The following is a 22,188-nucleotide window of genomic DNA, read 5'->3' as shown; positions in this document are numbered from 1 at the left end:
ATAGTAGTTTGTTGAAAGACATATTTTTCTCATGATGGTATCAGTATTGATCTAAATCATTTTTTTAAATGGGATCAGAAACAGGAAGTGGAATTATTCTTTGGTTTTGATGTTGATCTTGCTTCCTTTGGTGGGGGTCTGCTCCAGGCAACATGTGAGTCCAGCCCCCAGGACCTAATATTCCAATTCCTGCTGCCTAGACAGCTTCACAGACTAGATCAGAATTCCTAGCCCTAGATTAGCATCTCTGGCTAGGGGCAGCCATGTTCTAATTCAATTCAACTTTTTTTTGATGAACTAAAACTCTAGTTCTAAAATTTTAAGTTCTTATGCTACTTATTTCCATAGTTTCCACAGGAGAATAAACATGCAATCTATTACTTTTCTGGCCTCTCAACCAGCGATATAGTCAAAAACATCAAAGTAGGAATGTTTTTCAAGACATCCCATAGCCCTGATCTAATCCCACTGCACATTTTTAAAAATTTGTTCTAGAAAGTCAAACAGCCAGGGATTTGAATGTATTCTCCAAAACATCTGAGATTCTCCATTCCCAGTGACAGGTCACAGGGAATTTTACACTTTTCCCACTCTTTGATAGCTTCATGGCTTTCTGTTGTTTCATCACCAGCTGGATTATGGTCCATTGATGGTGGTGGGTTCCAAAGAGACAGAAGGCTTTTTCAATCCATTTGTTGTTTTAACGATGAAGAATAATCCCATAAGCCTTGTTAAAACCTCATTTAATCTAGAAAAAATGGAGGCACCAAGATACTTAAGCAGGAATATGGTAATATCCTAGTAATATCCATCCATCAACCTGAAATAACAGAGTGGAAGGAGGCCTAGAAAGGCTGTCCTGGGAGACATGTGACTACCTGAGAAAGAGTCAGCAAGGCTTTTAGCACTAGCTGCCGCATCATTTAACCCTCATATTATCAGGAATTAAAACCTTGCATACTAATTCTCTGACTTCAGTTAGAAAAATCTTTTGTGCAGTCAAAACACCAGGAAAAATAAAGTAACAGAACAATAATTCATTCATTTCATTCCTGACAAGCCAGTCTTTGGGCTCCTCTAGGAGCTCAGCTGGTAAAGAATCCACCTGTAATGTGGGAGACCTGGGTTTGGGTCTTCCCTGGGTTGGGAAGATCCCCTGGAGAAGGGAACCCATTGTAACATTTTGGCCTGGAGAATTCCATGGACTGCATAGTCCATGGCTTGCAAAGAGTCGGACACAACTGAGCGACTTTTACTTTCAACTCATTCATGGATCTTAGAGCTCATCTATTGCACTTTTTAAACGTGTAAACTAAAACTTAAGAGTGGAGAAGTGACCAAGGCTCTCCCTGAGACTCTTAAATGGCTTTAATGTCATCTGAAACATGATTTGCCAATACTCATTATTCTAGTCTTGACTCTGTTGCTTGTTAACTGCATAATGCTGACCAATTTGCTAAACCTCTCCAAGCCTCAATTCCCTCATCTATAAAATGGGCATAATAATAGTGCCTACCTCATGATGCTGTTATAAGGATAAAGTTAGATATATGCATTAAGTGATAAGCACATGGTAAACATTTGATAACTGACAGATGTCATTATTATCTATGATGTGAAATTTTAGTATGGTGCACCTATGGAGAAATGTCAACCTAGTCTCTTTCCCTCTCTCTCTTTCACAGGTGTCTTCTTTAAGTACAGAAGGTGGAGTCAGGAAATCTGGACTTCAGTGGCGGCTTTGCCATTCTCTAGGTTGAGTGACCTTGGGCAAGTCAGTTTATTAATCTAGCCTTAGTCTCCTCACATATAAAAATAGAAAGTGAGATCAGTTTATATCTATTGTCTTAAACATCTCTACTATTAAATAAATTCTAGAATTTATACCATTAATTGGCTGCCCAGACCATTTTCCTAGATTCCAGTCAATGGGAAAAGCTTCTAGAGGAACTCAGCCCCACAGACAACCTCACAGGAACTAGGAGAAGGTGGAGCTCTAAGCTCAGCTCCCCATCCTCAAATCACAATCCAGGATTTACTCTGAAAACCACCAAACAACTCTCCAAGGGAGAAAAAGCCTGGACCTGCTTAAAGACTCCACCCATCTCAAGAAAGTCCCCACCTCTTTCCTGTGCCAGCCTGCCATGGATCTTTCCAATTTTCCATCACTTTCTCTAAGATTATGGCAGCTTCTGTCCCACTTTCAAGGAAGCTTAGTTATTGAGAAAGGGTGTAATGTTGCTGAAAAGACCCAATGCTGTCCAATCAAAACATTTTCAATTTTAAAGGCACTGAAAGAGACAGAGGGAAGTCCAGAAATAAACTTCAGAGCGGCCATCTCTATAAGATGGTCTCTGAAGCACAACTAAACTTTATTTTCCAAAAGTGTAGGAACCATTTCTTATAAGCTAGGTGTTGTTCTAAGAGCTTCAACTAGTTTACCTCATTGACTCTTCACCATAATCTTAGGAGGAAGGTACTTTGGTATAACTATGCTACAAACAAGGAAACTGAGGCACAGCCCTGCCATGATCAAATTTGTAAGTTTCCAACATATCTTACTTACTTGTCCACTGAAACTAAGATTTAGTCTGCTAGTCTTATTTATCTTGTGGTTTTGTCATAGTTTTCCCCCCTCCCCCCTTTTTAGGCAGTGCCTGCTTACTGTGTTATGAGTTTTAATTGAGCCTTCTTCATGTCTGTGTGAAAGATGCATAAAATCATTAAGTACTATTGAAAGCTCTCAGCAGGAATATTGATTTTTCCTACAGTTCTTCCCTGACATGGTTATTACTGACAATTTAGCCATATGCATGTTAAAATAAATTGACCTGGCATGAGCCTCTAAATACAATGTGAAAGATCTTCAGTTGCCCAATTTTATATCCTCAGATGAAATGATATAGTTTGGGGGTGAGAAACAGGGGGAAATCTGTCATTTTAACAACCAACTTGAGACTCTATGGATACAGAGGGTTTGGTTTTTTGTTTTTTTTTTTCCTCTTATCTTGAAAGTCTTTAAAAAAAAAAAAAATCATCCTTTATATTGAGTCCAAAGTTCTGAAAATCAGAAAAGCTTATGGTGTAAATTCCAGTTCCAGGAACTTACACCAGTGTAAGAGAAAACCAGTGTCCCAGCTTATGTAGTCAGGAAGAGAGAGAAAATTCTCCCTTCCACATTTTTGTTCTTTTCAGCCCTCAACAAACTAGATGAAGCCCACACGCACTGGGGATGGCAACCTGTTTTACAGTCTGTGGATTGAAATGCTAATCTCACCCAGAAACACCCTCACAGACACACCCAGTCAAGTTGATTGTCACAGTTTTACTGTTCCTCCAAATTACATGACACCATAGAGAAGTCAACTGTACATTAGAAACAGGTTTAAAAAAAAAAAAAAAAAACTAATTTTTTAAAGACTTGCCTGTCCACACTTCCACTGCAGGGTACCTGGGTTCTGTCCCTGGTCAGGAAACTAAGATCCTGCATATCACACGGTGTGGCAAAAAAAATATTTTAAGAAAAAGAAACTAAAATGAACATGAAACTAGGCTTTACAACCTAAAAAAAACAATCAAAATCAATCATGGACCTAAATGCACAGTGTAAAGCTAAAACAAAATTTAAAAACCTTGGATTTTTTTTCTTTTATATCTTTCAGGAAAAATGGACTATCTTTTGGATCACAGAAATTTCCATATATTTGTCTTTCTTCTAGTCATCTGTAAAACTTCTTAAAGCCAGAACTCACATTATGCAAACTTGTATTCCTCTCAAAACTTAAACTGGTTCTTAGAACATAAGAGGCACAGTACAGGATGAGTACAAGAAATGAGTACAAAATGAGTACCAGAAAATACAGAGTCACTGAACACTCAAAAAAGGAATTATGAGACTGGCTCACTTACAATGACATGTATAACTCATAAGCAAAAGTACTTTTGAGGAGAGACCCACCATGTATAAATCTGGTATTTAATGGTTAAATGATCAACTGGAAAGAGTATCACCCTTCCCAAGGTTATTTACACATATCTTCAGCTCCAACCAAATTTATAACAACTGTAGTCAACATCTTAATTTCTCCCTTACTAAATTACTATGGAGATGAATTTTAGCAACTTAATCCACCCAGCTTAAATTAATTCTTCATTAAAGCATAGCTTTCTTCCATAGGGAAACTTCTAAATCCACCAGATATAAGTGTGAACTCCTCTGATTTGTTTTAATTATTTTTCTTAAATGAGAAGCTGAGAACATTTTGCCATGGATTAAATCACCTCAGGTCTCACAAATTTAGTATTCTCAAACTAAAGTCATGGTGTCATGTTGCAATTCTTTTTCAGCTGGAGAAAAACCACTGCATGTTGCTATGGGAAAGTATGTAAATGGCCCAGGAAGTCAGCAAAGGGTTTAGGTAAGTCCATACCTCCTAACATTTCTGCTAAGTTCAATATCAATATCCTAAAAAGCTGTGGATTACATTTATCCTCACATTGCTTAATAGGCTTTCAGATGAGCAAGAACTTACTGTTTTTGAGTTTAAAAACTCAAAAGGATGTGAAGACAAGCCAGACTGGGAGAAAATATTTGCAAAAGACGTTTCTGATAAAAGGTATTGACCAAAATATACAAAGAATTCTTAAAACACAACAGTAAGAAAATGAAAAATGTGACTTTAAAATGGGCCAAAGATCTGAATAGGCACCTCATTAAAGAAGATATGCAGATAGTAAATAAGCATATACAAAGATGGAGAGCATCACATGTCATTAAACAACTGAAAATCAAAACATGATATACCACTACACATCTACTAGAATGGCCAAAAGCCAAAACACTGACAACAGCAAATGCTGGCTAGAATGTGGAGCAATAGGAGCTCTTATTCATTGCTGATGGGAACACAGAATGGCACAGCCACTCTGAAAGACAGTTCAGCAATTTCTGGCAAAATTAAACACACTCTCACCATATGATACAGCAATTGTTTCTTGGTATTTACCCAAATGATTTGAAAACTTATGTCCACACAAAATCCTGCACATGATGTTTATGGAAGCTTTATTTAGAAATGCTCACTTGGAAGCAACCAACATGTTCTTCAGTAGGTGTCTGGAAAAATAAGCTATGGTACATCCAGACAATAGAACATTCAGTGCTAAAAAGAAATGAGCCCAAGCCACAAAAAAACATGAAGGAATGTTAATGCATGTTACTAAGTGAAAGAAAACAATCTGAAAAGACTACATACTGTATCATTCAAACTAAATGACATTCTGAAAAGGCAAATCTATGGAAATATTTATAGTAAAAAGATCTGGCATTGCCAGGAGTTAAGGAGGAGGAAGGGATAGGATACACAGGTGGGACACAGAGGACTTTCAGGACGATGAAACTACTCTACACGATACTATAATGGTGGATATGTGCCGTTACGCATTTGTCATAACCCATAGAAGGTGCAACACCAAGAGTGAACCCTAATTTAAACTATGGATGTTGGGTGATAATGATGTAGTTTCACTGATTGTAACAGATGTACCTTTCTGGTGGGATATGTTGATTGTGGGGAGGCTGTGTATGAGTAGGGGCAGGGGATATATGGGAACTCACCACGCTTCCTTCTCAATTTTTCTGCAAACTGAAAACCGCTCTAAAAAATAAAGTCTAACTTAAAGAAAGTTGAGACACTTGCTAAACCTCAGAATCCATTCTTACAATGTATCCAAATTCCTTTATCTTTGTATTTTTAAAATATATCTGCTTATTCTTAACCAAAAAAACATTTAACTAAATTCATTATCCCCTTGGAAATGCCTTTAAAACTTTTTCAAAGTGTCTACTCTTAACTCAGTAATTCCAATTAAAGGAATTGACCTCAAACAAATGGCTTTACACATGCAAAATAAATGTATACAATATTACTTACAATGTAGAACACTGTTTATAATGTAAAAAATTTAAAATAACCAAAATGTCCATCAATGGAAGAAGAGCTAAACAGAATGTGATATCAATACTATGAAATACATAATATGAATGAGCTGAACCTGTCTGGGATCATATCACAGATCTTTTATCACACAAAAGAAAGAAAGAAAGACAAAGAAAATTACAAAATTATGTGTATACTGTAGCTTCATACTGGTAAGGAATCACATGTACTAAGCAAATTTACATAGTTTGATAATTACCCATCATCATAAGTAGACTGAAAAAGTTTTATAAGGATAAACCCCAAACTAATATTTTTTAATGTCTGGAAAGAGAAATAAAGTTAGGAAGAAGATGTATCAAAGTAGATGGGTTTCCCTGGTGGCTCAGCCAGAAAAGAATCCCACTGCAATGCAGCAGATGGAAGATGTGGCCTCAGTCCTTGGGTCTGAAAAATCCCCTGGAGAAGAAAATGGCAACCCACTCCAGTATTCTTGCCTGGATAATCCCATGGACAGAAAATCACAGCAGGCTACAGTCCATGGGGTTGCAAAGAGTTGGACATGACTAAGCAACTAAACCACATGCATATGAAAGTAGGCCTCTATTTTATCTTCATTGTTAGTGGTTTTTATAATAAGCTATTCCTGTACTATTAATATAGTTAAGGCAAAGGAGAAAAGGAAAAGACATACCCATTTGAATGCAGAGTTCCAAAGAATAGCAAGAGAGATAAGAAAACCTTCCTCAGTGATCAATGCAAAGAAACAGAGGAACACAATAGAATGGGAAAGACAAGAGATCTCTTCAAGAAAATTAGAGATACCAAGGGAAAATTTCATACAAAGATGGGCAAAATAAAGGACAGAAACCTGGTATGGACCTAATAGAAGCAGAGGATATTAAGAAGAGGTAGCAAGAATACAGAGAACTATACAAAAAAGATCTTACGACCCAGATAATGACGACTGTGTGATCACACATCTAGAGCCAGACATCCCAGAATGAGAAGTCAAGTGAGCCTTAGGAAGCATCACTACAAACAAAACTAGTGGAGGTGATGGAATTACAGTTGAGCTATTTCAAATCCTAAAAGGTGATGCTGTGAAAGTCCTGCACTCAATATTGCCAGCCAATTTGGAAAACGCAGCAGTGGCCACAGGACAGGAAAGGTCAGTTTTCATTCCAATTCCTAAGAAAGGCAATGCCAAAGAATGTTCAAACTACCACACAATTGCACTCATCTCACACGCTAGTAAAGTAATGCTCAAAATTTTCCAATCCAGGCTTCAACAGTACATGAACCAAGAACTTCCAAATGTTCAAGATGGATTTAGAAAAGGCAGAGGAACCAAAGGTCAAATTGCCAACATCCGCTGGATCATCTGAAGAGCGAGAGAGTTCCAGAAAAACATCTACTTCTGCTTTAACGACCATGTCAAACTCTTTGACTTTGTGGATCATGACAAACAGTGGAAAATTCAAGAGAGGGGAATACCAGACCACTTGACCTGCCTCCTAAGAAGTCTGTATGCAGGTCAAGAAGCAACAGTTAGAACTGGACATGGAACAACAGACTGGTTCCAAATAGGGAAAGGAGTATGTCAAGGCTGTATATTGTCACCCTGCTTATTTAACTTATATGCAGAGTACATCATGAGAAATGCTGGTCTGGATGAAGGACAAGCTGGAATCAAGATTGCTGGGAGAAATATCAATAACCTCAGATATGCAGATGACACCACCCTTATGGCAAAAAATGAAGAGGAACTAAGAGCCTCTTGATGAAAGTGAAAGAGGAGAGTGATAAAGCTGGCTTAAAACTCAACATGAAAAAACGAAGATCATGGCATCCAGTCCCATCACTCATGGCAAGTAGATGGGGAAACAGTGGAAACAGCGACAAACTTTATTTTGGGGGGCTCCAAAATCATTGCAGATGGTGAGTTCAGCCATGAAATTAAAAGGTGTTTGCTCCTTGAAAGAAAAGCTGTGATCAACCTGGACAGCATATTAAAAAGCAGAGACATCACTTTGCCAACAAAGGTCCGTCTAGTCAAAGCTACGGTTTTTCCAGTAGTCATGTATGGATGTAAGAAGTGGACTACAAAGAAAGTTGAGCACTGAAGATCAATGATGCTTTTGAACTGTGGTGTTGAAGACTCTTGAGAGTCCCTTGAACTGCAAGATCAAACCAGTCCATCCTAAAGGAAATCAGTCCTGAATATTCATTGGAAGGACTGATGCTGAAGCTGGAACTCCAATACTCTGGCCACCTGATGGGAAGAACTGATTCATTGGAAAAGATCCTGATTCTTGGGAAAGATTGAAGGCAGGAGGAGAAGGGGACGACAGAGCATGAGATGGTTTGATGGCATCACTGACTTGATGGACATGAGTCTGAGCAAGCTCTGGGAGTTGGTGATAGACAGGGAAGCCTGGCGTGCTACAGTCCATTGGGTCCCAAAGAGTCAGGCATGACTGAGTGACTGAACTGAACTGAACTAAGGTATAATTGACAAAAACATTATATATATTTATTTATTTATTTAAAGCACACAACATGATGCTTTGATATACATTGTGAAATGATTACCACAAGCTAATTAACATATTCATAATCTCACAGTTACCATTTTGTGTGTATGGTGTGGGTGCATGTGTATGTGTGTGTGTGCGTGTGTGTGTGTGTGCGTGTGTGTGTGTGTGTATGTGTGTGTGTGACAGAGAGTATGTGCAGTAGGAACATATCAGACTTAACTCTCTCAGAATTTTTCAGGTATATAACAGAATGTTACTAACTATAGTCATCATTCTGTACGTTAGATTTCCAAACCTTTCTCATCTTACTTGACTGAAACTGCGCACTCTTTGACCAAGAGCTACCCATTTCCCCAACCTCCAGCAACAACCATCCCACTCTGTTTCTATAATTCAACTTTTTTTTAAGACTCTACATAAAAGTGATATTATGTAGTTTTTGTCTTTCTGTGTCTGGCTTAGTTCACATAGCCTATGAAGAGGTATCAAAAATAACAGAAGAACTATACAAAAAAGATCTTAAAGACCCAGATAACCATGATGGTGTGATCATACCTTGAGCCAGACATCATGGAGTGTGAAGTCAAGTGGGCCTTAGGAAGCATCACTATGATCAAAGCTAGTGGAGGTGATGAAATTACAGCTGAGCTATTTCAAATCCTAAAAGATGATGCTGTGAAAGTGCTGCACTCAATATGCCAGCAAATTTGGAAAATGCAGCAGTGGTCACAGGACTGGAAAAGGTCAGTTTTCACTCCAATCCCAAAGAAGGGCAATACCAAAGTACCACACAATTGCACTCATCTCACACATTAGCAAAGTAATGCTCAAAATTTTGCAAGCCAGGCTTCAACAGTACATGAACCGAGAACTTCCAAATGTTCAAGATGGATTTAGAAAAGGCAGAGGAACCAGAGGTCAAATTGTCAACATACGTTGAATCATCGAAAAAGCAAGAGAATTCCAGGAAAACATCTACTTCTGGTTCATTGACTATGCTAAAGCCTCTGACTGTGTAGATCACAACAAAGTGTGGAAAATTCTTCAAGAGATGGGAATACCAGACCACCTGGACCTGCCTCCTGAGAAATCTGTATGCAGGTCAATAAGCAACTGTTAGAACCAGACATGGAATAAAGGACTGGTTCCAAATTGGGAAAGGAATATGACAAGGCTGTATATTGTCACCATGCTTATTTAACTTATATGCAGAGTACATCATGAGAAATGCTGGTCTGGGTGAAGCACAAGATGGAATCGAGATTGCCAGGAGAAATATCAATAACCTCAGATACGCAGATGACACCACCCTTATAGCAGAAGGTGAAGAGGAACTAAAGAGACTCTTGATGAAAGTGAAAGAGGAGAGTGAAAAGTTGGCTTAAAACTCAACATTCAGAAAACGAAGATCATGGCTTCTGGTCCCATCACTTAATGGCAAGTAGATGGGGAAACAATGGAAACAGTTACAGACTTTATTTTTTTTGGCTCCAAAATCATTGCAGATGGTGACTTCAGCCATGAAATTAAAAGATGCTTGCTCCTTGGAAGAAAAGCTATGACAAACCTAGACAGCATATTAAAAAGCTGAGACATTACTTTCCCGACAAAGTCTATCTAGTCAAAGCTATGATTTTTCCAGTGGTCATGTATGGATGTGAGAGTTGGACCGTAAAGAAAGCTGAGGTTGGAAGAAGTGATGCTTTTGAACTGTGGTGTTGGAGAAGACTCTTGAGAGTCCCTTGGACTTCAAGGAGATCCAACCAGTCAATCCTAAAGGAAATCAACCCTGAATATTCATTGGAAGGACTGATACTGAAGCTGAAACCAAAACTTTGGCCACTTGATGCGAAGAACTGACTCACTGGAAAAGTTCTTGATGCTGGGAAAGATTGAAGGCAGGAGAAGAAGGGGACTACAGAGGATGAGATGGTTGGATGGCATCATCGACTTAATGGATATGAGTTTGAGCAAGCTCCATAAGTTGGTGATGGACAGGGAAGCCTGGCCTGCTGCAGTCTATGGGGTTGAAAAGAGTTAGACACAGCTGAGTTACTGAACTGCACAGAATGTTCTCCATGAACTGAAACTTTAAAGCAGCACCAGAAAGATAGAAAAATGAGTTTGGGAAGAAAGCAGTCTTATTAAAATACTAAAAACTTAATAACCACCATGGGAACACTGACCTCTAATAAAGCATATGTCTCATTTATTGAATTATTCCACTTTTACATGTGTGATCAGGGAACACTGACCTCTAATAAAGCATATGTCTCATTTATTGAAGTATTCCACTTTTACATGTGTGATCAAGCATGAAAGTTGGCTTTTAATTTACTTTACAAGACTTTCTCCATATTCTTCCCCCAAAACTACAGAGTGCCTTAATTAAGCAATAAAATTAATCAGATTTCACATAATTCAGCACCTTAGGCACACCTAAAAAGCCAATCCAACAAGCAAGATCTTGAGAGTGGTGGAAAGAGAAATAGTCTTCATACATATGAGATCCATCATATGCATCTAATCCAAAAAAGCAATCCTTTTCTTCAAACTTCTGAAACAAGGTTTAGACTGCATTTCCCAATAAATTTCTGAAAGGCCTCATTGACCATGTTAGAATGTAGACACTGTTTCACTTTTTTTTTTTTTTTTACATTGTAAAAGATTTTATCTTGATTTGATGGGCTCCTGCTTTGAGATTTCAGCTAACACTATTAGAATTGGCAGATGATACTGGGGAAAGGGCAGTTTCCTGGAATCATGCTGTTCCATTATCGTCTGGTCACCAATCTAGATTAAATGGCATGCACAGAATTAAAACAAGTTTTGTACATAACTGGAGTCCACCCTAGGCTTATCAGATTCTCATATGAGAGCATGCACAATACCATCCACACAAATTCACCTTGCATCAATTCAGAGTAGGTATAAAAAGAATCAAGTTATCTACACTGTGAGCTCTGAAGGATCCAATCAAGTAATGTCCCACTCATTTGATGACCTTTTACTCTTCAGAAAAAGGAAATTCGAGGTACTTGGACAAAATCAAACTCAGGGGATTCTTTATTTTCTGTACAAAACAGTGGTTCTCAATCAGGAGCATTTTATCACTCATCCCCAAGGGACATTTAACAATGGCTACAGACATCTTTTCGGAGAAGGCGATGGCACAGACATCTTTTAGTAGTCGCAACTAAGGGAGGAGATTACTACTGGCACCTAGTGGACAGAAACAAGAGATAAGACTAAACATCCCCTAACACACAAGATTTATAACAACAAAGAATTACCCAATTCAAAATGTCAACAAAGCCAAAGTTCAGAAATATTGTTCCAAGGTAACATTTTTATAATTTTTTCCTTTTACTGTGCAAGTAAACTTCTTAGAACCATTGCTCCTAGTCTTTATCTTTGTCTCTTCATCTCCCAATAACACCACATCTCACCTCAATCTGGACCCAGCTCCCCTCATTCCAGTGAAACAATTGTCTCTGAAGTTTTCAGTGAGCTCCTATCACACAAACAAATAAATCTCATCCTGTTTGATCACTTTAGGAAAGAGTCTCTCCTCTTACTTCCAGAACCCTGAATTCTCCCAGTTTTCCTTTCCTCTTTCTTCCCTGACTTATTAGTAAGTTTCTTTTTTTATATATCACCATTATGCATTAGAGTTTCATGATTCAGCATTAGACCCTCTCTCTTTACCTTTTCTCAAAGTAACTGTAATATTTTCCTATCGTTGCTCTAATTACCACAAACTTGGCAGCTTAAACAGTACACATTTATTATTTTACAGTTTTAGAGATTAGAATTCCAAAATGGGTCTCAATGGACTAAAATCAAAGTCTTATCAGGGCTATGTTCCTTTCTGAAGACTCTAGGGGAAAATCAACTCGATTGCCTTTTCCAGCTCCAAGAGCTGCCCCTACTCCTTGACTAGAGGCTCCTTCCATTTTAAAAGCCACCAATGACAGGTCAAAGGCCTCCTCACATCACATCCCTCTGAAACTGATTCTTCTACTGAGCTTTTCCACTTTTAAGGACGCTTGTGATTAAGTCCACCTAGATAATCCAGGATAATCTCTATTGCACAATCAGCTGAATAACAACCTTAATTCCATCTGTTATTTTAATTCCCCTTTATTATGAACCCCTTTGGGCTTCCCTTGTGGTTCAGCTAGTAAAGAATCTGCCTGCAGTACAGGAGACATGGGTTCGATACCTGGGTTGGGAAGATCCCCTGGAGAAGGGAATGACTACCACTCCAGTATTCTGGCCTGGAGAATTCCATGGACTGTATAGTCCATGGGGTCACAATGAATTGGACACGACTGAGTGACTTTCACTTTGTTATATAAGATAACATGTTCACAGGTTCTGAAAACTATGTCATGTCCATCTTTGAAAGGCCATTATTCTATCCACCACAGTAATTTCGATTACTATCTGTTTGTACACAGATGACTCCCAGTTTCATGTTTTGTATCTCTAACTTAGACTTTTCTTCTCAATGCTAGATCCAAATTCTAGAGAGTTCAAGAGGAAACTTCAGTCCCAAACCAAATTCATAACCTTCCTCCCTAAATATGGTCCTTTGCCAGCGTTTCCAGCTTCAGTGAAAGGCATCATCAGCCATTCAGTTACTTAAGGCTAGAAACCTGGGTGTTGGTCATCCTTAATAGCTCCTTTTTCTTTACGTCCATTTTCATTCAATTACCAAGTCCATTTACTTTCTAATCATCTCATGAATTCCTCTACTTCTCCCCATCTCCACCTCTCCTCCCAATTATTCTCATTCAAGAAAACTTGAGCTCATTAGAACTACTGGAAGACCCTCCTAATGAGTCTGCCCTTACCTGCTCTGACCCCTGCCAGTGCCTACTCTTCATCTGGCAGAATTATCTTTTTGGAACTAAATCTGATCAAGTCATCCTTCTGCTTAAATTCTGTAGCAGCTTCCTGTTTTTCTAGGGATGAAAAAAAAGTACCTGAATACAGTCTACCAGGGTTTTCCAAGCCTAATCCCCATATCCCTCTCTAGCCTCACATGGTAACAGACCACATTGCTTTTCTTCCAGTCTGAGAATGTACCCACCTCTCTCACCTCACAGGACCTTGGCACTCACTGCTCTCTTCCAAGAATATTCCTTGCATTTCTCTCCTGCTATATCTAACTCAAAATTTCACCATCAAACGTCCTCGGGGAAGCCTTTCCCTGACCTCCCTTGCTCAGTCCTTAAAGCACCATGCCTTTCTCTTCTGCAATCAGCATAATTGAAATTTTGAAATTTTTTGAGATTATTTAATTAATAGTTCTCTTCCGCATTTCAGTATCTGTTCCATGAAAACAGGACAGCGTTTGTGCTCACTGAATCCCCAGAGCCTAGCTGAGTTTTAGGCACAATGTTGGCACTCAATAACTATTAAGTGGATAAATGACAATTGTATGTAAATATTTAAAAAATGATACAAAGGAACTTATTTACAAAAACAGAAACAGATTCACAGACTTAAAAAACAAACTTATAGTTACCAAAGGGAAAAGTTGGAAGGAGGGAGGGATTGGGAGTTTGGGCTTGACATATATACACTACTATATTTAAAACGGATTACCAACAAAGACTCACAGTATAGTACAGGGAACTCTGCTCAGTATTCTATAATAATCTAAATGGAAAAAGAACTTGAAAAAGAACAGATATATGTATAACTGAATCACTTTGCTGTACATCTGAAAACTAACACAACATTGTTAACAACTATACTCCAATATAAAATAAAAATTTAAATAAATATAAATGACAGTGCATAAGATGTCTATTACTATAGTCACAGCAATGATTTGCTAGTCATCTCACTGTTCCCTTAACAATGTTCTACTGAATATATGCTTTTTTTCAAATACCAGTAAGCTATCCTATCTTACCTTAATTTTATTTCCTAATTAAAGTCTCTAATTGCATGAACACAAGTTTAACAACTGTACTATAAGGTCAAGAGGAAAGAAAAATGCTCTTTTGGCATCCCTCGATTTCTCCTCTAGTTATCATTTTCTTCCCTCGAGATAGATTTGGACCATTCTCCTGGAATGTGGCTTGACTCTCTGTCCTCAGCATCACTGGCAACAATTCTCAAAGCTGCCAATGGCAGTTGTGGACACTCATTGGAAATGACAGCAGACTTCAACATGGCATTGACTTGCATGAAGTTTTTCTAATGCTTAAGGAGTTTGGTCATGTGTCAGAGCTGCTCACGTTAAATGATCCATTAGGTGTCATGATCTCCAGAAAGGTCATCTGTCACATTGTAGGCCAGAAGTGTCACCTCTGTTTAATGTGATAGGAAGCCGAACTCCCAAACTAACTAGAGAGAAATTGGCATATGCCACTGCTGGCTGATCAAAAAACTGAGGCTCTCAATTCACACCCACAATTGTGCAAATGAAAGTTCCCCACTTTAACCATTGTATAAGCTAAATGTTTAATAGAGTCTATGACTTAATGGCCATTGAATTTTAATAGTTACAGTATTATTAGCTTAAAATATTCTTATAATGAACATAAAGTAATTCATATAATGAGTTTTATTATGACTAAGGGTGAAAACCTTTTTTTGGCAGAGGGTGGGGGGGTGGCTACAAAATGAGAATTTTGGAGAGTAGCAAGTGAAAGTACTAAGCTGAGTTTACTAAACAAGAAAGATTTTTTAACTGTGAAAAAAGTCCAAGAATTCATTTTCAGGTAAGGACTTCGTGATATTTGTGAGGCTCTGGCATGAATCCTAAGTTGGCCAAAGGCAACAAACATCACACCTGGCAAGATCTAGCTGAAAAGAAAAATCACAACATCAATAAATAAATTAGTGAAGTGTCCCTGAAGATAGGGTATATAGACTCTTCAGAAGCACCCTCAAATGGTTATCACTAGGTTAACCAAGACTGGCAAATTTAAGAATTAATTACAAGGGAAAATGATACAATTTAAATATTTGTGCTAAAAAGTGTATACATGTATTACATCTAACATATTTTTGATATCATTAAAGATATTAACTAATGGACGGAGGTTCATGACACTGTACTGGGGGCAGTGATCAAGACCGTCCCCAAGAAAAAGAAATGCAAAAAGGCAAAATGGTTGTCTGAGGAGGCCTTACAAACAGCTATGAAAAGAAGAGAAGTGAAAGGCAAAGGAGAAAAGGAAAGATATACCCATTTGAATGCAGAGTTTCAAAGAATAGCAAGGAGAGATAAGAAAGACTTCCTCAGTGATCAATGCAAATAGAGGAAAACAATAAAATGGGAAAGACTAGAGATCTCTTCAAGAAAATTAGAGATACCAAGGGAAATTTTCATGCAAAGATGGGCACAATAAAGGTCAGAAATGGTATGTATGGACCTGACAGAAGCAGTAGATATTAAGAAGATAAGGCAAGAAAACACAGAAGAACTATACAAAAAAGATCTTCATGAGCCAGATAATCATGATGGTGTGACCACTCACCTAGAGCCAGACATCCCGGAATGAGAAGTCAGGTGGGTCTTAGGAAGCATCACTACAAACAAAGCTAGTGGAGGTGATGGAATTCCAGTTGAGCTATTTCAAATCCTCAGAGAAGGCAATGGCCCCCACTCCAGTACTCTTGCCTGGAAAATCACATGGATGGAGGAGCCTGGTAGGCTGTAGTCCATGGGATCGATAGAGTCGGACACAACTGAGCGACTTCACTTTCACTTTTCACTTTCATGCATTGGAGAAGGAAACGGCAACCCACTCCAGTGTTCTTGCTTGGAGAATCCCAGGGACGGGGAAGCCTGGTGGGCTGCCGTCTATGGGGTCGCACAGAGTCGGACACGACTGACGCGACTTAGCAGCAGTAGCAGCAGCAGTGTTTCAAATCCTAAAAGATGATGCTGTGAAAGTGCTGCACTCAATATGCCAGCAAATTTGGAAAACTCAGCAGTAGCCACAGGACTGGAAAAGGTCAGTTTTCATTCCAATTCCTAAGAAAGGCAATGCCAAAGAATGTTCAAAGTACCACACAATTGCACTCATCTCACACATTAGCAAAGTAAACCTCAAAATTCTCAGAGCCAGGTTTCAACAATACATGAACCGAGAACTTCCAGATTTTCAAGCTGGATTTAGAAAAGGCAAAGGAACCAGAGGTCAAATTGCCAATATCTGTTGGATCATCGAAAAAGCAAGAGAGTTCCAAAAAAACATGTACTTCTGCTTTAACACTATGCCAAACTCTTTGACTTTGTGGATCACAACAAACTGTGGAAAATTCTTCAAGATATGAGAATACCAGACCACTTGACCTGCCGCCTAAGAAATCTGTATGCAGGTCAAGAAGCAACTGTTAGAACTGGACATGGAACAACAGACTGGTTCCAAACAGGGAAAGGAGTACATCAAGGCTGTATATTGTCACCCTGCTTATTTAACTTATATGCAGAGTACATCATGAGAAATGCTGGTCTGGATGAAGCACAAGATGGAATCAAGATTGCTGGGTAAAATATCAATAACCTCAGATATGCAGATGACACCACCCTTGTGGCAAAAAAGAGCCTCTTGATGAAAGTAGAAGTGGAGAGTGAAAAAGTTGGCTTAAAACTCAACATTCAGAAAACTAAGATCCTGGCATCTGGTCCCATCACTTCATGGCAAATAGACGGGGAAACAGTGGGAACAGTGTTAGACTTCATTTTTTTGGGCTCCAAAATCACTGCAGATGGTGATTGCAGCCATGAAATTAAAAGATGCTTGCTCCTGGGAAGAAAAGTTGTGACCAACCTAGACAGCATGTTAAACAGCAGAGACATTACTTTGCCAACAAAGGTCCATCTAATCAAAGCTATAGGGTTGCAGAGTTGGAGACGACTGAGCGACTGAACTGACTTAAGTTCTCTCTGAACCTTTGTTCCAAGATATTTAACAGTAAAGTAAAGTGTGTGCTTTAAGGTGATATTTCATTGTTCATTTGTCATTTGTATTATCTGTATTTGTTTCCCATTTTGTGTGTTTTCCTTTTTGACAGTCCAGATAATTTTACCAATAGTCTAGAAGGCTGTTAAGATGATTCCTATAGCCAAGATACAGGTTGCATCTCTTAGAGAACTCACAATGTGTAGTGTTTAAATAGACTAGGGTCATGCAAAGGACTCAAATCCCCTTCCCCTTTAGACAAGCACTTGGAAAGACGAAGCAGTTGAGTCATTTCTCCAAATCAGATTGGAAAATCATGCTAGGCATGCGAGGCCTGCAGTCTACACACTGTTCTGTGTCTTTCCAACATATCAGGACAGCACCCACAGCACTGAATTCTTTCAGGCATGATCAGTCTTATAGTCTTTTCCTCAAGCAGCATGACTGCCTCCTTACACTTAAAAGAGACATTAAGAGACCTTGAGAATGCAAACCATAAAAAAGAACTAATAAATTGATAATGCTATAATTTAGAAGTTTGGCACCATAAAAGATGATATAAACAAAATGAAAGATGATGTGCAGATGAGAAGACATTAGCATTGGACATACCTGAAAAAGAACTAGTCCTCAGAATATATAAAGAGCTCCTACAACTCAAAAATAAAATGATAACAGAAAAAAAAATGGACTAAGTATGAGAAACAATTGATAGACCAAGAAACCCAAATGGATAATAGATGAATAAAAATATGTTCAACCACATCAGAGATTGGGAAGGTGTAAATTAAAACAACAATGAGATAACATCAAATTGACAGAAAAAGTTAAAGTCTGACACTACCAACTACAAGTAACATTGCAGAGATACAGGAACTGTCACATATTACTGCACAGTTTAAACAGGTACAAGTTTGGACAACCACTGACAATATCTAGTAAAGTTTTAAAAAGCTCGTCTCTTACAAGCCAGCAACTTTCTTCTAAATCAGTGTTTTTCAACAAAGAGAGGAATAGTTCACCTATCCAGGGGATACCTGGCAATGCCTGGAGACAGTTTTAGTTGTCACATCTGGGGTTGCAAAGGCCAAGGAGGAGGGAAGGGGATATTACTACAATCCAGAGAAGCTAAAGAACTGTTAAACATCCTACAAAGCACAGGTTATCCCTATGCTCAAAGAGTTATCTGACTCAAATATCAATAGTACTGAGGTTGGGAAACTGTGGTGGTTGAATGGCCCCCAAAAGATTTCTCTACCTGGAATCTATGAGTATTATCAAAGACTTTCTTTGAGAAAAGACTCTCTGCATATGAAATTAATTTAAGAATCTCAAAATGAGACCTTGGATTATCTAGATGGGCCCCAAATCCAGTGACAAGTGTCCTCATAAGAAGAGAAGACACAGAAGAAGAGAGACACAGAGGAGACGGCCACGTGGAGACAGAGGTCAACAGAAGCTGGAAGAAACAAGAAATGTAATCTCTCCCAGAACTTCAGGAGGAAGGGACTGACACTTGATTTGGGGCTGCTGCTGCTAAGTCGCTTCAGTCGTGTCCGACTCTGTGCGACCCCAGAGACAGAAGCCCACCAGGCTCCCCCGTCCCTGGGATTCTCCAGGCAATTCTGCCCTGCAAAAAAATGTAAGAGGAAAAACATCCGTTGTTTTAAGCCACCCAGTTTGTACTGATTTGCTGTGGTAGCCTGAAGACCAGATGTACATTCAAGAGAAACACTTGCATATGTTTTGGAGGAGAAATGTACAAAGTTGCAATTGAAGTTCACTGTAACAACAACAACAAAATTGAAACAACCTAAATTTTTATCAAGAGGAAAATTACAGTATATTCACTTAATGCTCTCAGTTCAGTTCAGTTCAATTCAGTCGCTCAGTCGTGTCCGACTCTTTGCGACCCCATGAATCACAGCACGCCAGGCCTCCCTGTCAATCACCAACTCCCGGAGTTCACTGAGACTCACGTCCATTGAGTCAGTGATGCCATCTCATCCTCTGTCGTCCCCTTCTCCTCCTGCCCCCAATCCCTCCCAGCAGTGTAAAAATGAACAACTTAGAACTGCATGTATTAGCCTGTGTTAATTTCATGATATAATATTTACAGGAAAAAAGTCTGTTCAGAAGAATATATAAGGTATGATTATCATTTATATAAGGTTTTAAATCTACAAAGCAATATTCTATAATATTTATGGCTATCTAAATCTATGGCAAAAATATAATAATGTGGGTGATAAACACTGATCCCACACTAGCAATTACTCCTGTTACAGGATATGGAGGAAAGAGAGAAGCGGTGTACAGAAAGCTCCTATTTGCTTCTGAAATATTTAATTTCTTTACTTAAAAAGAATAGTCTCATGAAGATCTGGCAATGATAATAAGATCTGATGAATCTAGATTTTGGCATCTTGCACTAGTGTCCATTCTTACCTATTTTAAATCATTTATGAGAAAATTAGTCATTGTTTTTAAGACATGGGAATGTATGCCATGTAAATGTTTACAGGTGTCTGAGGAGTAATGAAGAGACAGTGAAATGATTAAGGAAGCAGAACATAGGTGGGACATTCGGTTCAACACAAAGATGGAGCCTTAATGAGCTGGGCAATCACAGAATAGATGCTTCCCTTTTTAAAGCTTTCTTCAGGGATTCTCTGATACCTCAGTTGGTAAAGAATCCACCTGCAATTGTTCGATTTCTGGGTTGGGAAGATCCCCTGGAGAAGGGATAGGCTACCCACTCCAGTATTCTTGGGCTTCCCTTGTGGCTCAGCTGGTAAAGAATCCGCCCCCAATGCGGGAGACCTGAGTTCGATCCCTGGGTTGGGAAGATCCCCTGGAGAAGGGAAAGGCTACCCACTCCAGTATTCTGGCCTGGAGAATTTCATGGACTATTCAGTCCCTGGGGTCGCAGAGAGTCAGACACAACTGAGAGACTTTCACCTTCACTTTCAGGGATTCTCCCTCCTTTCTGCCTCACTATCTCTCTTCTAGTTCTGTGATTTGATTTGAGTTGAGAACATCCTCCCTAGTTTTTCTTTGGTTGAGAATTGCATCTGTGATAGTTGTAAATGAGAAGGGGGAAGGAGTATGGGGAGACTCCAGTCTTTTGTTTCAGTTGTTCGGAACATCAACAGCCAACTAGGAGACTTGTATCTGTGAGTTATACTGTACTAACCACACTTTTCAGATTTGCAGGAATTCAGTTCAGTTTAGTCGCTCAGTCGTGTCCAACTCTGCGACCCCATGAATCGCAGCACACCAGGCCTCCCTGTCCATCACCAGCTCCCGGAGTTCACTCAAACTCATGTCCATTGAGTCAGTGATGCCATCCAGCCCTCTCATCCTCTGTCATCCCCTTTTCCTCCTGCCCCCAATCCCTCCCAGCATCAGTCTTTTCCAATGAGTCAACTCTTCACATGAGGTGGCCAAAGTATTGGAGTTTCAACTTTAGCATCAGTCCTTCCAATGAACACCCAGGGCTGATCTTTAGAATGGCTGGTTGGATCTCCTTGCAGTCCATGGGACTCTCAAGAGTCTTCTCCAACACCACAGTTCAAAAGCATCAATTCTTCGGTGCTCAGCTTTCTTTGTAGTCCAACTCTCACATCCAAACATGGCTACTGGAAAAACCATAGCCTTGACTAGACGGACCTTTGTTGGCAAAATAATGTCTCTGTTTTTGAATATGCTATCTAGGTTGGTCATAACTTTCCTTCCAAGGACTAAGTGTCTTTTAATTTCATGGTTGCAATCACCATCTGTAGGAATTATAGCTGTGATATTTTCCAAGGGACTTCTGAGCTCAATAACTTGTGTGCTTCTGGGTCCTGGCTTTGGGGTTCCTCAAGGAAGGCTAGGACAGCAATGCAGATGAATTTTGTGAGCCTAGTTGAGCCTGTGAATATATGCAAAGTCTAACTCCAGTTTGTGATTATCAACTTAGTCAAAGTACACCGAAGCAAAAGTTAGGGAAGCATATTTGAAAGGCGGCGGGGGGGCGGGGGGTGGCAAATAGTAGACTATGCTTCTAACCTGTGAAGGAAATTAGTAGTTTGGCAATGTTTTGGAAAGAAGAAACATCCTGATTGCTTAAGAGCCTAAAATGACTAGGCTCCTTCCTTTTGTATTGTTTCTCATGACAAAGACTGAATTTGGATAACAGAATGATTGGCTTGAAATAACTAGGAAGAAAGCACCATAATCTGTTCTTTGGGGAAAAAAAAAAAAGTTATAAAATGAACTCCTTCACTCATGATTTTTTACATTAAATGAGGCACTTCCAAATGTGGGATGGAAACACAATGCTATTCTAAGGGGGAAAAAAAAAATGCTGTATTTCCATTTTGCAGCTCATTATCTTTCTTTGTCCACTATATATAATCTGCTCCAAGACTTTGAATTAGGGACTTATTCATAGCATTATTCTTGCTAACCTTGATATTAACCCCAAAGCTTCTGGACAAGTGCTATTTGAGGGCTTTGCATATAACCTGTTCTTTTCCCAAGATGTGCTCACTAGGATAGAAATGTTTATTTATGCAATTATCTATTTCCTGTGTTCCCACCTAGCTAGTCTAGAAGCTCTCTCAGGAACGATAGTGACTGCCTCTTTCAGCACTTCATGTTAGTGCCTATCACAGAGTTTGCCCCATAGCAAGTGCTTATGATGGGCTGAATTATGCTCCTACAAATTTGTTTGTTGAAACTAACTTCCTGTGTGACTATATTTGGAGATACGACCTTTAGGTGGGT

General features: G+C 39.0%; 1 long non-coding RNA gene across 1 annotated transcript in view; it reads left to right on the top strand.

Moving 5' to 3' along the window:
* The first annotated feature begins 2,465 nt into the window (after positions 1-2,465).
* LOC132345833 (uncharacterized) overlaps positions 2,466-22,188 on the top strand; it is a 41,837-nt gene continuing 22,114 nt past the window's right edge. Inside the window, exons 1-2 of the long non-coding RNA XR_009495415.1 lie at positions 2,466-2,540; positions 4,348-4,418. This is a non-coding gene — a long non-coding RNA (uncharacterized lncRNA). The remainder of the gene's footprint in view (positions 2,541-4,347; positions 4,419-22,188) is intronic.

This window comes from Bos taurus, chromosome 7 (genome assembly GCF_002263795.3).
Source record: "Bos taurus isolate L1 Dominette 01449 registration number 42190680 breed Hereford chromosome 7, ARS-UCD2.0, whole genome shotgun sequence".
Lineage (NCBI taxonomy): Eukaryota > Metazoa > Chordata > Mammalia > Artiodactyla > Bovidae > Bos > Bos taurus.
This window is presented reverse-complemented; position numbering and strand designations above follow the sequence as displayed.